At 39.3% G+C, this 26,876-nt stretch overlaps 1 protein-coding gene and 1 non-coding gene across 8 annotated transcripts in view; one reads left to right on the top strand and one right to left on the bottom strand.

Moving 5' to 3' along the window:
* LOC134212092 (uncharacterized) overlaps nt 1-26,876 on the bottom strand; it is a 272,835-nt gene that overhangs the window by 69,023 nt on the left and 176,936 nt on the right. The gene's annotated exons all lie outside the window — the stretch shown is intronic.
* Trnaa-agc (transfer RNA alanine (anticodon AGC)) lies at nt 2,204-2,278 on the top strand. The gene has a single exon. It is a non-coding gene; the product is annotated as a tRNA-Ala (tRNA).

Raw genomic sequence — 26,876 nt, forward strand, 5'->3', positions numbered from 1 at the left:
CCTTGAACACTTTCAAAAAAATATACATAACTCGAAAACAGCTTGCCCGATCGCTTTGATGTCTTCGGCAAAGTATCAGGTAATCAATGGGGCTATGTGGAAATAATGAAAATATACAGCCCAAAAAAATGTTCAAGCATTGAAAATAAAACTTTTTTTTTATATGTTGTAGTAGATACAACGACCAACAAGGAAATTTGCTGACAGATAAAACCGAAGTGGCTGCCAGGTGGAAGCAACACTTGGGGACTTTGTTGAATTGTGGAAGTGACGGTGCATCGGTGAACAGAATAAATATTAGCGACGATGGACAAGCTGTGGAGTCACCTACACTAGATGAGGTTAAAAAAGCTGTTAAAGAGCTGAAAAACAATAAGGCTGCGGAGAAGGACCAGCTCCCGGCTGAACTTCTCAAACATGGCAGTGAGCAGCTTTATGAAGTTCTGCAGCATATTATGTCGAAAATATGGGAAGACGAGGAAATGCCTGCTAGCTGGTTGGACGGCCTCATTGTCCTTCTCTTTAAGAAAGGGCACAGACTGGAGTGCGCCAATTACCGAGGAATAACCCTCCTTAATTCGGCGTACAAAATTATGTCCCGTATTCTGTTCAACAGATTGAGACCGCTTGAAGAGTCCTTCGTCGGCGAATACCAAGCAGGTTTTCGTGAGGGCCGATCAACGACGGATCAAATGTTTACCCTGAGACAAATCCTTGATAAATTCCGGGAGTACAACTTGCAGACACATCATCTGTTTATTGATTTCAAGGCGGCGTACGATTCAGTGAAACGGAATGAATTATGGCAAATTATGCTTGAACATGGTTTTCCGGCGAAACTGATACGGCTGATTCGTATAACGTTGGACGGATCGAAATCAAGTGTAAGGGTTGCGGATGAAATATCGACGTCATTTGTTACCTTAAATGGATTAAAGCAGGGTGATGCACTCTCGAATCTACTGTTCAATATAGCGCTCGAGGGAGCGATTAGGAGAACTGGCGTGCAAAGAAGCGGTACCATTATCACAAGATCGCATATGCTCCTGGGTTTTGCGGACGATATCGATATTATCGGAATTGATCGCCGTGCTGTGGAAGAGGCTTTTGTGCCTTTTAAGAGGGAGACAGCGAGGATTGGACTCACGATCAATACCAGCAAAACGAAGTACATGGTCGCTGGCAATCAACGTGGGTTCATTAGTGGTGGTGGTAGTGAAATGGTGCTGGATGGTGAAAAATTTGAAGTGGTGGAAGAATTTGTGTATCTTGGAACATTAGTGACGTGCGATAATGATGTTACCCGCGAGGTGAAAAGGCGTATTGCAGCTGCAAATAGGGCTTATTACGGACTTCGTAACCAGCTTAAGTCCCGTAGTCTGCAAACGAAAACAAAACTCGCGCTGTATACTACTCTGATTCTTCCGGTGGCTTTATACGGCCATGAAACATGTACGTTAAAGGAGGCTGATCGGAGAGCTTTCGGAGTGTTTGAGCGTAAGGTTCTGCGGACAATACTCGGCGGTAAACAAGAAAACGGTATCTGGCGGCGTCGCATGAATCACGAATTGTACCATGTGTATAAAGGGATAGATATTATTAAGCTTATACAACACGGCAGACTACGGTGGGCTGGTCACGTTGTTCGTATTCCGGAAGAACGTCAAGCGAAGATAATATTTAGTAGAGAACCCGGAAGAGGCCGCAGGCTTCGTGGAAGGCCGCGTACACGATGGCTTTTTGCAGTTGAAGAGGACCTGAGGGCGCTCAATGTTCAGGGCGACTGGAAGCGATTGGCCCAGGATCGAGTCCAGTGTAGAAGGATACTCCATTCGGCGTAGGTTCATCGAAGAGCTGTAGCCCATCAAGTATCAAGTAAGTAAGTAGATAATATATGTATTATTTAGCACTTTGAATCATAATGGAGAAATGATGAACAAATAGTTATGATTTTTTAGAATAAATTGGAAATATTCAGTTCAATCAAAGGTAATTGCCTATTTCCGGGGATTAAACCACCCGACTTGGACGTTAATTTACAATGTTATGGAAAATCATATGTGAATATGTACGTTATGTGGAAGATATTGATTTGGAAAATGTATTGGAGGTAATAAATGGATTGCGAGTGATTTGACTATGCGTCCAATTTGGGAATCTCGAGCTCGTTCAGTAGCCGCTAGGTTGCGAAGGCCGACGGAGGTCCTTCGTAGCTTAGTTGGTTAAAGCACCAGTCTAGCGTACTGTAGGGTCATGGGTTCGAGTCCCATCGAAGGAAAAGTGGTTACCTCCAATACATTTTCCAAATCAATATCTTCCACATAACGTACATATTCACATATGAGTTTCCATAACATTGTAAATTGGAAATATTATTTTTGCGTTCTTATCAATTCGTTTTTATGAAAGAACGTAAAATTTACCATTGTCATAATCCAGGCAAACACATATGTCAAACGAATTTCTTACACACTAGCAGACCCGACGAATTTCATTTCCGTCTTAAAGTTCTCGAGTTATGCAGAAATTTCTGTTTCATTTGTATGAGAGTTCCCCTTTAAAAGGAGGGAGGGATTTCGAACCACCTTAAGAACCTTCCCCGGGCCCAAAAACCTCTAGATACAAATTTTCACGCCGATCGGTTCAGTAGTTTCGGAGTCTATAAGGTTCAGACAGACAGAAATTCATTTTACGTATATAGATTAAAAAATAGATGTCCAATTCTGGGGAATGATGCATTTAGAGATGTCGTAAAATTCCGATTAATCGATTAGTAACTAATCGATTACTCTCGATCCTCGTCGATTACTGAATCGATTAATCGTTGGATAGTAATCGATACAAAATTAATCGATTATCACAACGATGAATCGATTAATCGAGGAAATCAATCCAATTGCGACATCCTTATGATGTCGTATAATCCTGATTAATCGATTAGTAACTAATCGATTACTCTCGATTTGTCTCGATTATTGAATCGATTAATCATTTGGTAATAATCGATTCAAAATTAATCGATTATCACAACGATGAATCGATTAATCGAAGTAATCGATTAATTTGCGACATCTCTAGATGCATTCTGGCGAATGGCTTTCTGAGGAATGGAATATTCTGGTGAACGGCTTTCTGGGGAATGGTATAATCTGGCAAATTGATTCTGTCAAAAAGTCTTCTGGCAAATGAATTTCTGGCGAATGTTATACAACCGCTGTATGCGCACGGTAAATCGATCAATATTACTACACGTTCGATGTTGAACCCTTGCACAATGGGGAAATCCGAATTCAAAGGTGGAAAAAATTGATAACTTTCTTCACGAACAACTTACAGAAAAGATCAAGAGCTTATTCGAAAGGGAATTTTGCAAAGAATTCAGTGAGCGCTGTTTCATGGACGTGGGACGCTTCTGTATGTAGTTATTGAGCTCGTTTTGCCCTAATGCCCCATTTATCGCGAGTTTCCAAACTATTTGTTATTTTATCTTTAAGACATTGTTCTAAAATTGTGTTCATCTCTTCACTTTGGATCTACAGAAGGGCACTAAATATATTTTGCTGGTAAAAGTTGGAAATCTATGGGATCTTGGAGTCAAATAAGCATCGAAGTGCATTTTATGTGCAATTTTCATGAATTCTGTAAAAATTAGTAATATTTTCTGATAAAAATGTTGATATTATTGTCCCAAAGTGTTTAACAGATATTGATAAATGTTTGTCGAACAAAAATTAATGAAATAAATCGTTTTGCAAATGTTTTATTTGGTTATTTATAAAGTAAAAAACGATTTTGAATAGCACCGATGCCAAACATTTCCAAACCATACCCGATAGCACAACTAGACACGAATAGTCATATGTTATGAGTCTTCAAGTGATCCTGGATAGGAGGTGAGATACTCTTTTTTCTTACCTTTTTGCCCAAATTTTCCTATGAAATAATATAGCTCAATAAATCTGAGCAAGGAAATGATGTTTTAATGTTTATTTAATTGATATTTTTTATGATATAATGAAAATACTTAAATAATCATATAAATCATTAAAAATATTGAATTATAGGGGATTTAGGGGTCATACAGCTCATTTAATGTAACTTTTTATACAAAATACTATAACTTTTCTCACGAGCGACTTACAGATAAGGTTAAGGGCATATTTGGAAGCGAATTTTCCTAGAAATTTAGTGAGAGATGTTTCATAGACGTGAGACACTTCTGTATGTAGTTATTAAGCTCGTTTTGTCCCAATATCCCATACATCACAGTTTATCATATTTTTCGTGCTTTTATCTTCCAAGTATTGTACTAAAGATCAAGGGCAGCAGGGACTATGTCCAAGGGCTTGACGATCCCTCCCCAGGCCATCTGCGAGTTGTGGGGCTTGCCTAGGATGTGGTGGGGTTTGACAGTGGGCCCTGTTAAACCTCTATAAAAAGCTGCATGTATCCGCAAGTAGGCCCCACCAAAGCGACCGTGTGCCGCTCAAAGCGCACAAGCCCAAGTCCTGGTGTTAGGTGGGACGCTAAACATCCCTGACACGACGGCCCTCCGACGAGACAGGAGGTTTGCGCTGGCCCAATAAGCCGCCTAGAAAACCAATCATTACGAACAATATAAGAGATAATGCGACTCGATATAATCGGCAAAGACCTAGGCGACGAATACAGGATCACGATTGGAAGCTTGGAACATGGAATTGCAAGTCGCTAGGTTTCGCAGGTTGCGACAGGATGATCTACGATGAATTACATCCCCGCAACTTCGACGTCGTGGCGCTGCAGGAGATTTGCTGGACAGGACAGAAAGTGTGGAAAAGCGGGCATCGAGCGGCTACCTTCTACCAAAGCTGTGGCACCACCAACGAGCTGGGAACCGGCTTCATAGTGCTGGGTAAGATGCGCCAACGCGTGATTGGGTGGCAGCCAATCAACGCAAGGATGTGCAAGCTGAGGATTAAAGGCCGTTTCTTCAACTATAGCATCATCAACGTGCACTGCCCACACGAAGGGAGACCCGACGACGAGAAAGAAGCGTTCTACGCACAGCTGGAGCAGACATACGATGGATGCCCACTGCGGGACGTCAAAATCGTCATCGGTGACATGAACGCACAGGTAGGAAGGGAGGAAATGTATAGACCGGTCATCGGACCGGATAGTCTGCACACCGTATCGAATGACAACGGCCAACGATGCATAAACTTCGCAGCCTCCCGCGGAATGGTAGTCCGAAGCACCTTCTTTCCCCGCAAAAATATCCACAAGGCCACATGGAGATCACCTAACCAAGAAACGAAAAACCAAATCGACCACGTTCTAATCGACGGTAAATTCTTCTCCGACATCACGAACGTCCGCACTTACCGCAGTGCGAATATTGAATCCGACCACTACCTCGTTGCAGTATGCCTGCGCTCAAAACTCTCGACGGTGTACAACACGCGTCGAAGTCGGACGCCGCGGCTTAACATTGGGCGGCTACAAGATGGTAGACTAGCCCAAGAATACGCGCAGCAGCTGGAAGTGGCACTTCCAACGGAAGAGCAGCTAGGCGCAGCGTCTCTTGAAGATGGCTGGAGAGATATTCGATCCGCCATTGGTAGCACCGCAACCGCTGCACTTGGCACGGTGCCCCCGGATCAGAGAAACGACTGGTATGACGGCGAATGTGAGCAGTTAGTGGAAGAGAAGAATGCAGCATGGGCGAAATTGCTGCAACACCGCACGAGGGCGAACGAGGCACGATATAAACAGGCGCGGAACAGACAAAACTCGATTTTCCGGAGGAAAAAGCGCCAGCAGGAAGATCGAGACCGTGAAGAAACGGAGCAACTGTACCGCGCTAATAACACACGAAAGTTCTATGAGAAGTTAAACCGTTCACGTAAGGGCCACGTGCCACAGCCTGATATGTGTAAGGACATAAACGGGAACCTTCTTACGAACGAGCGTGAGGTGATCCAAAGGTGGCGGCAGCACTACGAAGAACACCTGAATGGCGATGTGGCTGACGAAGATGGCGGTATGGTGATGGACCTGGGAGAACGCGCGCAGGACATAATTCTACCGGCTCCGGATCTCCAGGAAATCCAGGAGGAGATTGGCCGGCTGAAGAACAACAAAGCCCCTGGGGTTGACCAACTACCTGGAGAGCTATTTAAACACGGTGGTGAGGCACTGGCTAGAGCGCTGCACTAGGTCATTACCAAGATTTGGGAGGAGGAAATTTTGCCGCAGGAGTGGATGGAAGGTGTCGTGTGTCCCATCTACAAAAAGGGCGATAAGCTGGATTGTAGCAACTACCGCGCAATCACATTGCTGAACGCCGCCTACAAGGTACTCTCCCAAATTTTATGCCGTCGACTAGCACCAACTGCAAGGGAGTTCGTGGGGCAGTACCAGGCGGGTTTTATGGGCGAACGCTCCACCACGGACCAGGTGTTCGCCATTCGCCAAGTACTGCAGAAATGCCGCGAATACAACGTGCCCACATCATCTATTCATCGACTTCAAAGCCTCATATGATACAATCGATCGGGACCAGCTATGGCAGCTAATGCACGAAAACGGATTTCCGAATAAACTGATACGGTTGATCAAAGCGACGATGGATCGGGTGATGTGCGTAGTTCGAGTTTCAGGGGCATTCTCGAGTCCCTTCGAAACCCGCAGAGGGTTACGGCAAGGTGATGGTCTTTCGTGTTTGCTATTCAACATCGCTTTGGAAGGGGTAATACGAAGAGCAGGGATTAACACGAGTGGTACAATTTTCAATAAGTCCGTCCAGCTATTTGGTTTCGCCGACGACATAGATATTATGGCACGTAACTTTGAGAAGATGGAGGAAGCCTACATCAGACTGAAGAGGGAAGCTAAGCGGATCGGACTAGTCATCAACACGTCGAAGACGAAGTACATGATAGGAAGAGGTTCAAGAGAAGACAATGTGAGCCACCCACCGCGAGTTTGCATCGGTGGTGACGAAATCGAGGTGGTAGAAGAATTTGTGTACTTGGGCTCACTGGTGACTGCCGAAAATGACACCAGCAGAGAAATTCGAGACGCATAGTGGCTGGAAATCGTACGTACTTTGGACTCCGCAAGACGCTCCGATCGAACAGAGTTCGCCGCCGTACCAAACTGACAATCTACAAAACGCTAATTAGACCGGTAGTCCTCTACGGACACGAGACCTGGACGATGCTCGTGGAGGACCAACGCGCACTTGGAGTTTTCGAAAGGAAAGTGCTGCGTACCATCTATGGTGGGGTGCAGATGGCGGACGGTACGTGGAGGAGGCGAATGAACCACGAATTGCATCAGCTGTTGGGAGAACCATCCATCGTTCACACCGCGAAAATCGGACGACTGCGATGGGCCGGGCACGTAGCCAGAATGTCGGACAGTAACCCGGTGAAAATGGTTCTCGACAACGATCCGACGGGCACAAGAAGGCGAGGTGCTCAGCGGGCAAGGTGGATCGATCAGGTGGAAGATGACTTGCGGACCCTCCGTAGACTGCGTGGTTGGCGACATGTAGCCATGGACCGAGCCGAATGGAGAAGACTCTTATATACCGCACAGGCCACTTCGGCCTTAGTCTGATTAAATAAATAAATAAATTGTACTAAAGATGGGTTCTCCTCTTCATTATAGATCCATAGAAAAGCACTATACATGATTTGTTGGTAAAAGTTGGAAATTTAAGGGATTTTGGGGTCAAATAAGTATTAAATTGCACTTTACGTAAATTTTTATGTATTCTGTGAAAATTAATAGAAATATTATTGTTCTCCCAAAATGTTTCGCAGACATTGATAAATGTCTGCGAAACAATTACTAATGAAGTAAATAATTTCGCAAGTGTTTTGTTTTGTGATTTATTGTGTAAAATCCGATTTTTTAAATGCTTCTGAAAGTGCCGATGCCAATCATTCCTAAACCACACCCGTTTGCACAACTAGATAAGAGTAAATATATTAGTCGATGTGATAACAGGTAGGAATAGATAGGAAATATTCTTTTCTCATGACATGTGTTTTTTATGGTATCAATTTCTGTTAAAAAAAAATTATGACAATAATATCAACTATTATCTGTAAATATCTGAATAATCAATAGGCAGTAGCCAAAATTGACTATATGTAGAGCTACATCAATGCTTACAAGTTTTTAAATCACCGTATATTAACCCTAAATGATCATTCGATGTAATATAGTCTAAATGATTTCTTGGGTATTATTATTTTTTACAGAATTCATAAAAAATTCACATAGATGCACTTTGATGATTATTTGACCCCAAAATCCCAACAAAATATGTATAGTGCTATGTATGGATCTACAATGGATCTACAATGAAGAGGAAAACAGAATTTCAGTGTAATTTTTGAAAGATAAAAGTACCAAAATATGAAAAATTTTGATGTATGGCACATTGGGGCAAAACCAGCTCAATAACTACATACAGAAGTGTCTCATGTCTATAAAACGTCACTCACTGAATTTCTAGGAAAATTCGCTTCCGAATAAGCCCTTAACCTTATCTGTGAGTCGCTCGTGAGAAAAGTTATAGTATTTTGTATAAAAAGTTACATTAAATGAGCTGTATGACCCCTAAATCCCCTATAATTCAATATGTTTAATGATTCATATGATTCTAAGTTATTTTCATTATATCATTGGAAAATATCAATTGAATAAACATTACAACATCATTTCCTTCCTCAGAATCATTGAGCTATATTATTTCATAGGGGAATTTGGGCAAAAAGGTAAGAAAAAAGAGTATCTCCCATCACCTCCTATCTATGATCACATCAAGACTCATAACATATGACTATTCTTGTCTAGTTGTGCTATCGGGTATGGTTTGGAAATGTTTGGCATCGGTACTATTCAAAAGTTTTTAAAAATCGTTTTTTACTCAATAAATAACCAAATAAAACATTTGTGAAACGATTTATTTCATTAATTTTTGTTCGGCAAACATTTGTCAATATCTGTTCAACACTTTGAGACAATAATATCAACACTTATCTGTAAATATTACTATTTTTTACACAATACATAAAAATTTCACATAAAATGCACTTGGATGCGTATTTGACCCCAAAATCCCTTAAATTTCTAACTTTTACCAACAAAATATATTAAGTGCCATTCTGTTGATCCACAGAGAAGAGATAAACTCAATTTTAGAACAATGTCTTAAAGATAAAATGACAAATAGTTTGGAAACTCGCGATATACGGGGCATTAGGGCAAAACGAGCTCAATAACTACATACAGAAGCGTCCCACGTCCATGAAACAGCGCTCACTGAATTCTTTGCAAAATTCCCTTTCGAATAAGCTCTTGATCTCTTCTGTAAGTTGTTCGTGAAGAAAGTTATCAATTTTTTCCCCCTTTGAAATCGGATTTCCCCATTGTGCCTTGGTTTATCGTTTTTCATAATAAGTTATTCATTAGTATTCATATTAATGCCTAAAAAGCTCTGATAGTCCCATCAGTTATAAATGTGAATCCAGATCCAACGATACCTACCCATTGACACATGTTCCTTCCTGTGATTTTTGTGGAGATGCAAAGGCAAACAAAGGACTCTGGATAGCAAAAATCAATTACTAACCTTTCTTCCTTTTCCGGCTTAGGAACAATTAGTCAAATGACATGTCGTCTAATGACGTTTGATCGAAAGGACATTTGATCGAATGGATATCTGGTCGAATGGAGATTTGGTTTAGTCGAAAGGACATTTAGTTGAATGAACATTTAGTCGAATGTTGAAAGTGAATTTCAGCATAATAGAACTTCCGAATACCCTGGCAGACTATAAAACACTGAAAACCTACAGAAATAGTGGAATATTAGGTACCGAAGAAGAAATAGCTTGAGCTTGAGCTTCATTGACTGCTCGTAGTTGCTACTCCATTATAACCAGATCAGCTGTTCTTGCACAGGGAACCAACAGATGTTTGCTTGGGACTAGCACACATCTTCAATGTACAAGTACTGGTGATCTCATTTGTAAGGTCATACTGGTGCCTGGAACGTCAGAATGCAAGTCAATGTAGGGAAGGGGGAGGAAATGTTGATGCAATCACTCGCCCACTGCAAGCCGAATATACCTCTGCACTTGCCACGAGTTCATGCGGAATCTGATTTTTTTGGGTTAGGTTCGAGAGACAGAGGTCCGTCTTGGTTAACGAGCTGCCAATGTGATAGATAGGAGAAAGAAACTGAGCAACTGATGGATTTTCTAATTGGAAACGACCTTTTTGCCTTTCTCGTACAACGAAGTTGTACCGAAAGGCTATCATTTCACTCCAAATTCGAACTTTGTAACGAGCAGGTCGTTTCATGTTTATTTTTTCATTTAATGTTACTCGTAATATCCGTTATTTATTTAAATTAATTTAGTATTTTGCCAAATATGTTGAACCAGCCTAGAGCACAAATTCAAAATTCACTGCATTAGCGTTCATTTCCGTTCATGAGCGACACTCGCAAGAAGCGCAAAACAAAATTGGTTATGTGAGTTCCTACTGACGTTGTGAGCGGCCGTGGGAATTAATTGCCCATAAAAATGGATCAAATCTGCCGGGTGGCTTGTAGCACATGCTATCGCCCGCGTGCATCGACCCGTTGGGAATCCTTTCAGGATGCGTTGACCTTTGGCGTTTTCTTTCCACCTAAGATTTTGGGGCCGAACAGCGATATGGATGATTGAAGCTGTTCGTGGAAAGAGACGCAAACATGCGCGAATATGATTATTTAGAGCGCGAGAGTAATTTTCGGAATCACGAAATTATCTTCGTGATGTCCGGTGATGCAATTTATAATTTGGCGGTTAATCTGAGGATTCCCAAGTTGATCAAGTTCACTTCGAACTGATCCGTGGAAGAGGCAGGAGTGGCCCAAAGTTCTCGCGCCGTGGTGTCGTGTAATAGGTAGTGACATGAAAGACAATCAATTAGTTGAACTTAATTAAATTTAAATCCCTTTCCCTAGTTGTAGCTATCAGTAATTGTGTGTGCGATTGTTAATAGGCGGTGTGTTATCGTGTGTGGCTTTGGTCCAGTAAAGGTAATTTGTGCTATTTTGTGCTTTTGTGAATGATCTAAAATAACACGTTGGTCGTGTAACGAATTATTTAAAGGTTTCTTGCCAAGCCGTTAATCCGTCCGTGGCACCGCAACCGAACTCCCAGTGGCCATTTCTGACCCCACCATCAGGCTCAGAAGTTCTCCCGGGGCACGCCGGAAGAGGGACGCTTCCGTTTTCCACGCTCCCTAGGCAGGACGAACAGCAAGCGCATACGTTATTTCCGTTCCCCTAGTGACGACTAGGGAAACCTCGACGCACGTGTCGCGTCGCGCGCAAATCGAGTAAGTTTCCGATGTTCGAGTGAACCGACCGCCAACCAGCAGCAGAAAGGCAATCCGCCTACCCCCGGCGGCAACAGAGCATCGTTGCCGAACGAGAGAGCAGCAGCGAATTCACCGCCACCCCCTTTCCGTTCATCCGGCGGCGGCAACATCGTCACCGAAGAAGGTCTGTGAGTACCCACCCATTTAATATTCATGCGCATGACGACAATTTAATTCACGCCGCAACATAGTTTCCGTTGCGTGGCGTGCACGGCCGTTTTTGTAAGACCGTGAAGCAAATTCCGTGAATCGAAAACCCATTGCGTTCGCCGAGGCGAACGAGAGATTCGAAATAGCACGTCATTAGAATGCACACCTAGCCAAAGCACACACACGATAGGTAGACAGGGACCATAGCATGGGAAAGGTTGAGAGAGAATAGAAGAGAAGAGCGAAGAGAAATGAACACTGATGTAGAAAGATAGATGTAAGAAATAAACTGCCGTGAATCGCATATCTGTCCCATCTTTGCTGGGTTTCCTATTCATATGGGACAAATATGCTATTCACGGCAGTAAAGCTCAATGTGACTGGATAAAAGCTCATTTGTTCCGTGCGTATACAGAAACATTTCAGTCGTAGAGTATGAGAAATGAGGAAGCGGACAGATAAAAGATATTTTAGTTACTAGATAAAGATTGTCGCTACTGTTCCCTTTGTTCTGCTGTCCGAAACATGTGTAGTACATACCTGTCAAATCGTATGGATTTTCCTTCTTTGACATTTAGCTCCCCTATCCTCGCCAGCAAAAGATGTTCCGGACAGCGACGACAGCGACAATCTTTATCTAGTAACTAAAATATCTTTTGGACAGATGGATTCCTGCAATAAATGTTGGTCCCAATTAAGTGAAATGAGTTGAGTGTTTTTCATGTCACACGTGTCCCGTTTGTAGTTTTTGTTGTAGAAATTGTTTTACTGGGGAGGTTGGCTCCGAAACCAACCGGGCAACTTTTTAGTCGGACACGGGTCGGTTCGATTGGGAATTTCGGGATACTTGCCGGTGATGATAAAACCCCCTTTATATAATTCATCACTGGCCGTTAATTGCAATCGTGTTCTAGGTAATTGTATTCACAAAACGCATTAGTAGCGTTTCTTTTTGCGGACAGTTTCAGTCAGCCATCTAACTTCCCGGACCAAATTTAAAAACTGAGCCTTCTTCCCCTGAAAGGTCTCAACGGTCGGGCAACCCAAATATTGGTGGATGGTCTCCCTCGGGAGTGGCGCTTAAGCCATCTCACTTTCAACCCGGGAAGGCCAGTAAGGCTGACGGTTATAGCTTTTGATAGAAGTCCCGGAGACCCATAGTGTTATATACCATTCGACTCAGCTCGATGAGCTGAACAAATGTCTGTCTGTCCGTGTGTGTGTGTGTGTGTGTGTGTGTGTATGTGTGTGCGTGTGTGTGTGCACAAAATGCCAAACATTAGCCAAATTTTCACATAGAAACTCTTAACTGATTTTCTTGCAAACAAGTTGCATCCGACTGAGACTAAAACGCTGTTGATCACTATTGAATTTCATAATAATTGCAAATTGCAAAAATAGATAATATTAAAATAGTGATGAGACATAGTCACATAGAACAATAATGTGTTATGAAAAATGCCTTGCATCTATGAATATTTTATCCGTGGCTTCCCATTAAGAGTTTCATCGCACTATAAAGATGCTCGTGTTGCACGCATTTAGGCGTAAGTATGCTATTCGTTCAGTTTCATAGTATTATGAAATTGACCGAAAGTCAAAATTCGAACATAGGAAATTCGAGAAACTTTAGGCAGCGCCATCTGTCGTCTAGTAGTGTAAATTTTCTATCATAACATTAGACGGTGTAACTGTTTTGCCTTTCTTGTGCATCATCGAGGTGTAAGCGTGAAGGCCACATTTATTACCTTTTTGCGCGAGAAAGGCACCATCACCGCTAGGTGGATTAATCTGGGTTTTTTATAGTTCATTTCCAATTCTAGCAGATTACTGCTAGAATACTCAAGTTGAAGGTATAGGAATAGCAATGGATGCGGTATTGAAGTCCATTTCCAGTTCTAGCGATTGCTAGAACATGAGAAATATAGAGGAAGAAACAAAGTAGAAGAATGGAACGGACCTGGGATTGAAGCAGTAGCCATATGACTACCAAGCCCGTTAATATTAGGTACCGAAGAAGAAATAACCTATAAAGAGTATACGGAATCAAATTGCATCACAATGAAAGGTTGGTAACTTTTCTCCTCCTCGTTTTATTATAACGCAATTTTGTGTAAGACAGCTTCAGCATCCGGTATTTACACTACGGAAGTTTCAATGGAAATTTTCCAGCAGTTTCGAAAACAAGGTCGAAGGAACAGGACGTGCGCTTTTGCATTCACCTCAACAATTCACATTTAATGAAGATGGTAAAAAATCCAATTTCGTGCCAGGGTCCTCAAAATCACTAGAGTTGCGGCCAACCGAAATATGCTGGGCTAGAATGAAAACACAAGTTTCGGAGGCATCCATAATGTTTCATTACGGGACAAAAATTGTTGAATTGGTACGTCAAAATAAATTTATTATTGGCTACTAACACTAACGTCAACATTTACGATTATTTCACTTTCCAAAAAAACTATCTGCCCAATTTATAGTAAAAAAAAAACACAATAAGAAAAAAATAAGAATAAATGGAATCTAATTTTGGACTGATATTGAGAGAGCATCAATCTCATTCTTCAGGTCGGTTCACACTTCAGCCTTTTTTGATTTTTTGGTTTAGATTTTTGCAATAGTCCATATATATGGGTTCTTTGGGAAAGTTAACTTTAATTAAATCAAATAAACAACTACGACCTCATCTGCAGAGGATAAAGACAATGTTGCGTTCCATTTCATTTGCAACAAACATGGAGAGGGAATTGTTGTGAACTTTTCAAACTGCGATAATTTGTATATTTCTGAAGTAAAACACAAATCATGTCAACAGATGGTTAAGTTTATGTTTAAACATTGATAACCGATACTTATTTAACCAAAAACATCATCGAAAACCGAACACCTCGGTAAATGTGCGGCAGGCAATCATTGTCCTATTCTGTTGCAGTTTGGGACCACCACTTATTGCGAGTTGAGTTTGTCCCAACATTTACGAGTGAGGACAATATCGTGGTCATTGGCAATGTTTTTATTTTACATTCCCTGACTGCGACAATTGAGAATAAAATTTTGTTGGGAAGCATTCAAAGTAGGAAAAATGTTGATAAAGAACTTGTACAAAACCTTATGAGTTCATTTTAAAAAATACTTCATTTGGATGTACTTATCAAATAATTCTCGCTTAACTTTTCAAAAGGACTTAAGTAACATTTTTTCATGAATTAATTTGAACAGCGCGATCAACAGAACAACATGGAAGCTTTTGATTGCAGTACTCAAATTAATTCATGAAAAAAATGTTACTTAGGTCCTTTTGAAAAGTTAAGCGAGAATTAAAGTAAAATAGTTGGGCAAAAACTTATTTCAGTTCCTGAAAACTTCATGACAATCAAGGATGTTATCGATCATTTAGTAACTTGCGTTCGATCATTTAGTAGTTTGTTAAACATTCATTCCAAAAGCTGAATTTCAAAATGTGTTGTATAGTGAACTTCTAGTGCGAAGGTTTTTCTACAACTCTGCCTAATGATTCGTTGTTAGAATTCAACTAATAACGGAATTATAGCGCCAGTTGCAGTAAGTTGAACTAAATGATTGGAATTTTGTTATCATTTAGTCTAATTGCTGAAACTATAGCTATAACTCCGTTACTAGTGGAATTCAAACAACGGACCATTAGGCAGAGTTGTTAAAAAACCTTCGCACTAGAAGTTCACCATACAACACATTTTAAAATTCAGCTTTTGGAATGAATTGCATGAGCATGAGCATGAGCATGATTGACCGCCCACGGTTGCTACTCCGTTATTGCCAGGTCAGCTGTAATTACACAGAGAACCAACAGATGAAGTTTGGGACTAACATCATCCTCAATGTGTAAAAACAGGTGACCCAAAATCAAGCAATACCAGCGCCGGCCGTGTCCGAATGCAGGTCAATTAGGGAATAGGTAGGAAAATGTTGACGTGATACTCGCTTTGGTGGAAGCCGACGAGTCATCTGCACTTCCACGAGAAATCACTGGGATCTTGGATATATGGGATAGGAAGTGTAGCAGGGTTCGTTTTGGTAAACGGTTTGCCGTGTGTAGCGTGTAGTTTGATGAAGTTTAAACTAAACCACAATAGAGCGCGCACTAATTTATCCAACTTATCGACCGCACTTAGCAGAACAAATTATTTCGATGATCGCGCGATCGCTCTGCGTACTAATAGAAATACGGTAGAACACGCACTAAATTTTGATTTGCTAATTAATTTAATTACCCGCACAACGCAGAGCCAAATATCTCTATGATCGCGCGATCGTTCTGCATTCAGAGGAAACACAATCAAACTCGCACTAATTTTTCATTTGCTAATTAATTTATTCACCCACACAAAACAGAACAAAATATTTCGCATGATCGTTCTATATTTATTAATTACAAAAAAAAAAACATTATGGTGATCGTGGAATCGATTTGCGTGCAAAAAGTTCCTACTATTACAATGATTGTTGAAAAGAAAAGAAAAAACTAGCCTGCAATATTTTCAACATATAAACCACGGTATGAAAACGTATACACGTTTTTTGTAGCACGTAGGAATGAAAAATAGTAAATTTAAAAAAATATGTTTTAATGATGACGGTTGCTGAAATAAAAATGGAATTTGTTGTAATTTGATCGGGTAATTAACTATTTAAAACAACATTAGCGTGCAACGAATTTAAAGGCGGTGTGATGGACTTTGAGCGAAATGATGGATTTTGAGTGAGAGACGAAAGACTTCAACTGAGCGGAGAGCGAATAGTGTGGTCTGCTTCAGGTTTCAACAGCTTTGTTGGGATGTAAAATCAGTTTTGTGACGAATAACGTTGACAGTGGATGTAAAAAACCCGAAGAAAAAAACTTAATATAAGTTAAAAAGAAAGTTCTTTGTGTAGTGTTTAATTATAAAAAGAAAACGCCGACAGCACAAAAAAAGTAGTAAGACGCCAGTACACTCTATGTTCAGAATTATTAGCCTACCGTATATTTGACATTGCATGTTCTACTTCTCTCACTGAACAATTTGATATATAGGTTTAATATTGAAAATTGTTTATAGAATCCTAATTAAGAGAGCTAGCATCGAAGTTGCTTTAAATTGTTTCTATATAGGAATCAACTGATCTGATTCTTTGTTGTGTATCAGTTAATGTATGGATTTGTAAGATCAGTAACTTTATGCAAACTGTGAAATAGTTGTTTAATAAACAATTTAAAAAGTGCATTTGAGCACCCGTTAATTAGACAGTCCCTGATAACCTATAATCTATTTTATAACAGCAAAATCTATGTGTGTAAGATGAAGTGTGCATTATTTAATTTGTGGTACTGTATTGTAATACACCCGATTCTCCCTTTAAACGGATTATTTTCAAACGGATTTTTTACACGGCTTTTTATTCATGGCTTTTTTTACACGGATTCTCGAAATAGCACGGATTTTTTTTAAACGGAACGCATCCCCCATATTAACGAAGACTTTTTTTACACGGATATTTTTTGCACGGCTTTTTACACGGTTTCTCGAAATAACACGGAATCGGGTGTATAGGAAATCAGGCTGACTGAGAAGGTATTAAATATTATTCTTAGAGTGTTCATCTTGCCCCAAACCCTACTAAAGTAACCCATTCGCGACTCATTCTTCCATTCTCAATATTTCCATCATATTGACCCAAATAATGTGAAAAAAAAAAACAAACAGGTTATTCAAATCTGTTGGAAATGAGTGAACCCTCAAAATGTTGACCATTATATCTATTTCAAATCTTGAACAGAGACGGTCTACGCAGGACAAGAGCTTTGTAATAGACTTGTTATTTCTTAAATATAATATATGTGTGGATCCCAGAAGTGTCATTTAAGAGAAACGTCCGGTATTGGGACCAACCGGCTCTAGTACACCTCTGCAAAGTTATTTTAATATAATGTTTTCACTAGCCCTCTTCACCGACGCACCGACTGTGCAATCAAATCTGTCGCAAAGGAACCGGCTCTTAATCCCGTGACGGGGAACGCATTTCGGACGATTTTTGTGTCATTTCGTTAATCATATCATGGAACAAACTCACCGAATTGATTTCCGAAATCTGGACTGCTCGAACTTAAATACAGAACACCTTTTTCCATTAGCACGATAATACAAAACCTGTATAGTTCCAACTTCGCAATTGCAGTATACGTATTTAGTGTTATAACGCCTCACATTCACTTGAAACATAGCACTTGTTAAATGGTAATCATGTCTGATTAAACATTGAATTCACACATTTTAAAATTCAGCTTTTGGAATGAATTATAGACAAACTATGAAATGATCGAACGCAAATTACTAAATGATCGATAGCATCCTTGATGACAATCGGATTATAGGCTTATTTATGGCGAGTAGTTCTAAGTGATGCAATTTGATTCCGTATACGAAAGGACGTTTGATCAAAGGGACATTTAGTCGTTTGGACATTTAATCGAAAGTGCAGCAAAGGTCTGGACCCGTCGGGAAAATTTACCCTTTTCCTATTATTTATTCCATTTTTTTTCTACTCATTGCACTATGGTCCAAGATACAGATTTACGCGGAAAGATGAATTTTACGCCAAAACTTTATTTTTTAGAAAAAACTGTTGTTCTACAAAATTGTTCGAAATAGTAGGGCCATCATTACGGTGCAACCAAAAAAATAGGGTAACCCACCATATAAAAAAAATAGGAAAATATTTTTTTATTTCTCGGAATATTGACAAGTTATGTTCTACAAAGTTGTAGCGCAGCTTATTCCAATCAATTTTGCTAAAAAACTTTTTCTGTAGCTCTTAAGTTGGCTGATTTAGAGCAATTTTACCTAATTGGATTAGGGTGTACCTCACAAAAACAGTATTTTTGATCTACTTTTTTTGTTTTAGATTTCTCAAAAAAGTTGTCTTCAGGTGACTTTTAGAGCTTAAAAAATTGCAACTTTTGATGGGTAAATATGCTCAATATCTTTTTCCGATCAAAAGTTATGATCGTTTTTCTGTCAAAATTACATTTTTTTCATAAGTTGATATCTCCGGTTAGGGCAGACCAAAAAAATATGTTCACACGGCATTTGAAAGAGAAATTCATATTCCTTATTATGTCAAAAAATTGGAGATATGTTATTTTTTATCTCAAGTTTTACCAATTTTACTAAAATCATGTTTTTTCAAATAAATTGATATAACTCGACAATGGAAGAAGATACAGACGATATTCTTATAGCAAAACACGCGTTTTGAAAAGCCCCAAAAGTCTTCAGAAGATGACATTTGTGAGAAATGAAAAATAAAAAATCTACAGCTTCAACACTTTTTATAAGTTTTATCATTATCATCGTATTGCAAGATTTACGAGAAAAGATGCATTTTCGGCCTAAAGCATACTTTTAAGAAAAAAAAATTGTTCTACAAAGTTGTTCTGGATACTTGGGCCCTTATTATAGAGTTACCGAAAAATAGGGTGGGCCATTTTATAAAATTTTGCTCAATATTGACATAAAATGTTCTACAAAGTTGTAGCGCAGCCTTTTCCAATCAACTTTGCTATATAAACTTTTTATGTAGCTCTTAAGCTCACTTGTTTAGAGTAATTTTACTTACCAGAATTAGGGTGTCCCTCAAAAATCAATATTTATGATCTGCTCATTTCATTTTTATTTTCCACGGCCGTCACCTTCTGAAGACTTTTGGGGCTATTCAAAACGCGTATTTTGCTATAAGAATATCGTCTGTATCTTCTTCCGTTGTCGAGTTATATCAATTTATTTGAAAAAACATGATTTTAGTAAAATTAGTAAAACTTGAGATAAAAAAATAACATATCCCCAATTTTTTGACATAATAAAGAATATGAATTTCTCTTTTAAATGCTGTGTAAACATATTTTTTTGGTCTGCCCTAACCGGAGATATCAACTTATGAAAAAAATGTAATTTTGACAGAAAAACGATTATAACTTTTGATCGGAAAAAGATATTGAGCATATTTACCCATCAAAAGTTGCATTTTTTTGAGCTCTAAAAGTCACCTGAAGACGTCTTTTTTGAGAAATCCAAAACAAATAAAGTAGATTAAAAATACTGTTTTTTTTTTTGAGGTACACCCTAATCCAATTAGGTAAAATTGCTCTAAATGAGTCAACTTAAGAGCTAGAGAAAAAGTTTTTTAGCAAAATTGATTGGAATACGCTGCGCTACAACTTCGTAGAACATAACTTGTCAATATTCCGAGAAATAAAAAAAATATTTTCTATTTTTGTTTATATGGTGGGCCACCCTATTTTTTTGGTTGCACCATAATGATGGCCTTACTATTTCGAACAAATTTGTAGAACAACTATTTTTTCTAAAAAATGTAGTTTTGGCGTAAAATTCATCTTTCCGCGTAAATCTGTATCCTGGACCATAGTGCATTGTTGACTAAAGCTTCTACCCTTCTAATACCTATTCGACGAAACGTCATTCGATGAAATGTGCCAAGATTCTTCACACTAAAATCTGCTTTCGACTAAATGTCCATTCAACCAAGTATTCATTCGACCAAACGTCATTCGACCAAATGTCTTTCGTCTCGTGGACTAAAAATTAATTTTCAACTAAATGTATATACTTGATTGTCTATTTGACGACGAGCTCGGCGGTCTAGTGGCTATCGCTTCTGCCATAGAAGCAGGAATTCGTGGGTTGAATTTCAGGCTCATCCCTTTCTTAGTTCTTTCTGTGTTTCACGCTATACCAAAACGATTCCTACTGTTATAACCTTCCACACAATCCCAAAACCTCCCGTGGCACCTATGAGAGGTCGTAGAGTTCTCTGCATCTTTCTTAAGTAGGTGTCCAACAAACCATCCTTCCCATTCCTCAGCATTCGCAAGGACGTGGCCAGGACAGATCTCGACTATTGGAGAGTACATTGCTTCCATCTAAGAGTTAGTGATTAGTCCCAAATCAATATCTGTGGTAACGGATGAAAGTGATGCTACTCTCGTACAATAGTCTTGGCTTGTGCAGTTTGTGCGAAATGCTAATGCTAATGCTAATTCAATCAAGTGTCTATTTGACGTAATGTCCTTTCGACCAATGATTATTCGACGAAATGGTACAGTTTCCCTTTTTCCTAACTGACTGTATGGAAGTGTCCGGCGACGCTATTGTTATTTATAGTTGGTGAGTTACCAGGGATTGAATCCAAAAATAATAAAATCTCACACTTATTTTCCTTGAAATTCCTTGAGAAACTTTCTATGATTTTTCAGAGGGAATACCCCGAGCAACACAAGTCAGACAAAAATGGTTGCAGCAACTTGACTGTGACTGAATCTGGTGACATATGAGATGCTGTAACTTATATGGAACATGTGTGCTGCTAGGGAATACCGAAGAATATATGTAGTAAGGAAATTTCGAAGAATACGCAAAAGAAATTCCGATAGGAAACTCTAAAGAATTTTACTGAGAAAGTTCCAAAAACTTTCCCTGAGGAAATTTCGCAAAGAGAATTTCGGAGTGTTTTCAACAAAATTGCCGAAGAATTTTTCGAGAAAAATCTGAAAAAAATCCCTTAGGAAACTCCGAAAAAAATTATATGAGCAAATTCCAAAGAATCTTGCAAGGAAATTCCAAAGAATTTTCCTGAAGAAACTCCGAATAATTTTCTAATTCCGAAAGATTCCCAAAAACAGAAGAAATTCTAACAAATTTTCGGAGGACATTCCCCTGCGAAAATGCCGAAAAATTTCTCCCAAGAATCTCGCAAATATTCCTAAAGAATTTCCAAAATAAATTCTGAGAAAACTCACTAGAATCACACTGGGGAAAATCCGAGGCAGTTCCAAACCATTTTGCAGATGAAATTCCGGAGAACTTCCCTGAAGAATTTCCGAAGAATTCCTCTGCGAAATTTTCGATGACTTCCGAAACTCCAAAGAATTACTTCATTGATACGTGATGGACCACAGCTCCTCAATGAACACACTCCGAATGGAATATCCTCCTCCACTGGACTCGACCTGGGACAATCGCTTCCAGCCGTCTCTAGACCAACATTTGAAAAAAACGTAACAGCCAAAATTTATTCCTTCTGATTCTTTGTCTACATATACAGCTATATATGTGGACAAAGAATCAGAAGGAATGAATTTTGGCTCGCTCGTTTAGCGCCCTCAGGTCCTCTTCTACTACAAAACATTACCCTTGGCCAATTACATAGATTTCCCTGAAAACGTTTCGCAGAATTCTACCTACTGAGAATTGTTATGACGAAAGTCAAAAAAAATCCCTAAAAAGTTTCGAAGAATTTCCCAGAGAAAATACCGAAGAACTTTCAAAAGAAAATTCCGAATACGAAAATGAGAATTCCAAAGATGTGATTTTCATAGAATTATCAAAAATGAAATTATTCATTTTATTTCGTAAGCAAATGATACAAATGTTTATAATCACGTTATGAGTGACTGCAAACTAGAATCGATCCTTTCTTCACATCTTTGTTTTATGTTTCATACCGTTCATTATTCCTCATATTTATCAATATACTACAAAGGCTAGATGAAGTAAGCAAGATTTAATATAAGAATGTGTATGAACAAAAGCGCTCTCATTAATGTATTCCAAACGCTATCGCTGGTTAATCTAGTCAATAAAATTCCCATTAAACAAGTCATTGCATCGAAGGTTACACAACACAGTGACAACAACTAGTTTGGTTTTGTTCAGTTTGTCACCACCCCCACGCTATTGAACGTTTGCTGAGTGATGCAATTAACCCAGTGACATCAACGGACACCACCCCCATCAGTGAGATACTAGAGGAGCCATTGTTTACTGTTGTTTACTCTGTCGGCACATGCAGCAGAGGTACGCCACCATAAACAAATTCCAACACTAATTTACATCATTCGCCCACTAGCGCCACCCATGCTTATTTTATTTCCTCTACGTGCGGTAAGATTAGCGGAACGGAAATTTCTTACGCGGAGTTAGCATTGAATACATCGTCGTCATTTTAGAAAACTGCGCGAATTTTAAATTTAAAAAAATCAAAATTAGAGTATAAAGCATCTTCAAAAAAAAAAAAAAAAACCAGATTAATCCACCTAGCGGTGATGGCGCCTTTCTCGCGTAAAAAGGTAATAAATGTAGCCTTTACGCTTACACCTCGATGATGTACAAGAAAGGCAAAACAGTTACACCGTCTAATGTTATGATAGAGAATTTACACTAGTAGACGACAGATGGCGCTGCCAAAAGTTTCTCGAATTTCCTATGTTCGAATTTTGACTTTCGGACAATTTAGTACTATGTACATAGTACTATGAAACTGAACGAAGAGCATTCTTACGCCTAAATGCGTGCAACACGAGCATCTTTATAGTACGATGAAACTCTTAATGGGAAGCCACGGATAAAATATTCATAGATGCAAGGCATTTTTCATAACTCATTATTGTTCTATGTGACTATGTCTCATCACTATTTTAATATTATCTATTTTTGCAATTTGCAATTATTATGAAATTCAATAGTGATCAACAGCGTTTTAGTCTCTGTCGGATGCAACTTGTTGCAAGAAAATCGATTAAGAGTTTCTATGTGAAAATTTGGCTAATGTTTTTTATGGCATTTTGTGCACACACACACGCACACACATACACACACACACGCACACACGGACAGACAGACATTTGTTCAGCTCATCGAGCTGAGTCGAATGGTATATAACACTATGGGTCTCCGGGACTTCTATCAAAAGTTCGATTTTGGAGTGAAATGATAGCCTTTCGGTACAACTTAGTTGTACGAGAAAGGCAAAAATGTGACTAATCTAAATTATTCATTCACATTTTATATAAATATCATAAAGTAAATAATTTGAGTCACACCAATATTTAATCAAAACTAAGTATTTCAAACGAAATCATGCCACACGACATTGAACTAAACAAAGTATATTTTTTTAAATTTATTTGGTAACTAGCGGAAAATACCCAGCTTTGCCCGGGTGTTGCAAATGTCACAATGTACCATTTGCAGCACCGCACTCTAGATCAATTTCCATGCGTTTGTTTTGTTTTCCTCAACAGCTGGCCCAAAATTGTGTTCCAATGTTTTTTACATTTCCCCATTAAATTCACCAACTTTTTTGTAACGGCATACAAAAAAACAAGGCAGGCTCATCACGTATGTAAACATTCAGTTTGAATGTAAACATGTGACGTCACTGCTATCTTCGCACAAGCTGGACCGAGACGATGCTTTACGGTCGCAGCATGCTTACTTTTGTACTCCAACATGTGGCGATAAAACATGCGTCACATTCGAAGTGTCATTTTTCTAACGAGCCTACCTTGTTTTCTGTATACCGTGCTTTTTGTATATACAAACCTTGCGGTTCCCAAAACGAATCGTTCAGGGAAAAAATCTTGCAAATCGGTCAACCCGTTCGCGAGTTAAATCGTCAGGAAGGAAATCTCAACTCATTTTTATTATATAGACTAGCGAAAGAAACCCAGCTTTGCCCGGGTGTTGGAAATGTCACATTTAAACTATTTGCAGCACCGCACTCTAGATCAATTTCCGTGCGTTTGTTTTGTTTTCCTAAACAGCTGACCCAAAATTGTATTCTAATGATTTTTTACGTTTCCCCGTTAAATTCATCAACTTTTTGATTATACAAACCTTGCGGATCCCAAAACGAATCGATTAGGGAAATAATCTTGCAAATCGGACAACTCGTTTGCGAGTTAAATCATCAGGAAGGAAAACTCAACTCATTTTTATTATATAGATTTTCAATACTTGCATTCATTTCTTAGGCTCAGTGTTCCGTGATGGATCAACACTATCATCATTATTTGCCGTTTATATTTTAATTATTCCAATTTAATTGTCTGCTAGTTGAGATTTTTCCATTTATGAAGTTGTTATTTAGCATAACAAATTAGACCAAATCATGCCCAAGAATGATCAACTCGGAACAAGTTTAAAAACGTTAGAACTGCGGAGCGGAATTCATAATACATGTTTGTATCTGTATGTGAGACAGTCTTATTTACCCTTATCCAACATTCTAATATGACTTGTTGGGGATCTGAGAAAGAGAAAATAGTACAGGCACAGAAAATACTTCAGAATATGCATTAAATGCTCAATAACATTGTTCATCTCACACCTTAGCTACAGTTTGAAGACTCTTCAGCGAAAAAGCGCTGATTTTTCTCAAAAGAATGCAGAGAAAAATGCATATGTACATGCATCAACTAAAACAACGATTAGCACTGAATTGTTTGACACCATCGGAGGTATGGAATTTCCACGGAACCGCTCGAAGCCGCTTAAGGTCAACAGGCGTTCTTGAATAAATTTGCATTTGTTTTCATCACATACAAGTTCCCTGCCCGCCAGCCCGATAGACAGTCAATCGTGGCGTCCGAAACAGGAACTTGTGCGAATCTCTATCTGTGTGTTTACCTCAACCCCAGTGATGTTGATGATGTTATGTATTGAGTTCAGCCAGCCATGCCGTCGTCGCTCGACGACGAGAGTTACTTCAACAACAGCAATCGCTCTCGGCCGACCACCTTGAACTTGAACGTGTGCACGGGCTTTACCTTAGCACAACAACAGTTTGAATGAAAGATGCGGTAGTATTCGACGAGCTTTGGCGGTTATATGTTAACGCACACAGGTTTCGCTGACTTTTTGTTTGCTAATTTCCCAACAAAAACGTCGCGTCGTAAATAAGCTCGACGCCTGCAATTCGCGATGACTGCTGACGCAGCTCGCCGTAGATCCGGTACATCAAAACAAACAACCAACAGTCGAGAATGTAAGAAAGGGATGATCACATGCTGCTTTTATCACTCGCTCAGTTCCATTAGAATGATTGCCGGTCGTGGTTATCCTCACCTGTAATGAAAAAAGAGAAACAAAAACGTAAGGTTAGATTCACGTTTATTCACATCTAGTCGGGTCGAGCGTGTCTGGGGTTCAATGTCATTTGTGATAATGCATGATGTTAGCATTGATGATGCGATTGTACAATTTTACTTATGAATGGAACTAGAGATGGATGACACACAATGTCGAAATGATTACTATCAGAGCCGGTTCTATTCGAACGTGGCTTAGATGCTAACACCAGAATATCAATATTGGAAATGGAGAGAAATATTCCATGGCAAAGCAATATTTCATCGGTATTTTAACCTGATGTGACAATTAAAAAAATCTGCGAAAAAATTGATAGCATTTTCAAAAACAGTGTTCTTTACCCGTGAAATTATGAACGCGCGCCTGTTAGCTGACAGCTGTTAGAAAACAATGCACCACGCGTCCGCTTCACTATTCTTGTTACGCGTAGTTTATCGTCGATTAGTGCCAATGTTTTTCTCCGATATCTAGATAGTACAGGGTCTGGCAATTGAACTGCTACATAAGTGAGTAAACATAATATAATACAAAATACGTATTGGAAATAAGTTCTACAAAACGTCGTCAAACCGTTGGCACATCGTTATTTTGATACCACGAGTTGGGTCTTACGACAGGATTACACGTTGGCTCAAAAAGTGAAAAAAAAAAACAGAAGGGTTATATACAATATGCGACCGCCCGACGTAAGCTACTGATTGTACTGATTGTAACTGATTGTAAGATAATACATTTTGTTACGTATGTCACCGGTTTGAGATGAGCTTGGAGTTATTTAAATTTTGACTTGATTGACTAACAGATGATATTTGGGACTAATATCACCTTTAATGTGTAAAAACTGATTACCCAAATTTAAGTAATACCGACGCCGGCCGTATCCGAATGCAGGTCAATTAAGGAATGGGTAGGAATATGTTGACGTGATACTCCCATTCAAAGAGGTCGACAAGTCATCTGCACTGCACCCAACACAATTAACCGGTTGGGGCGGAGTAGCAATTGCAGTGTCTAACTGTCCATTCGTACCTAGTGCTATAGAAAACGGTACAGCAGGACGTACAATCAGGACGGAGAGAGTATGAGAGCTGTAGCGCAGTAGAACGTGGGTATAAACGATATGCGCAAGTTTCACTCGACTTTCAATAGCGCGCGGCATTATACTGCGCCATTTGCAATGACCGAGAGGGGAATTTGCAGATAGACAAAATTATGTTTGGCAGTCAGGTGGAGCGAGAATTTCGAAAATTTGTTGAAAGGCGAAAAAGAAGGTGTATTAAGGAGCATGATGGACATAGTAAATCGATCCTCCAAATTATTTTTAAAAAAA

The sequence above is a fragment of the Armigeres subalbatus genome, chromosome 2, assembly GCF_024139115.2.
Source record: "Armigeres subalbatus isolate Guangzhou_Male chromosome 2, GZ_Asu_2, whole genome shotgun sequence".
Classification (NCBI taxonomy): domain Eukaryota; kingdom Metazoa; phylum Arthropoda; class Insecta; order Diptera; family Culicidae; genus Armigeres; species Armigeres subalbatus.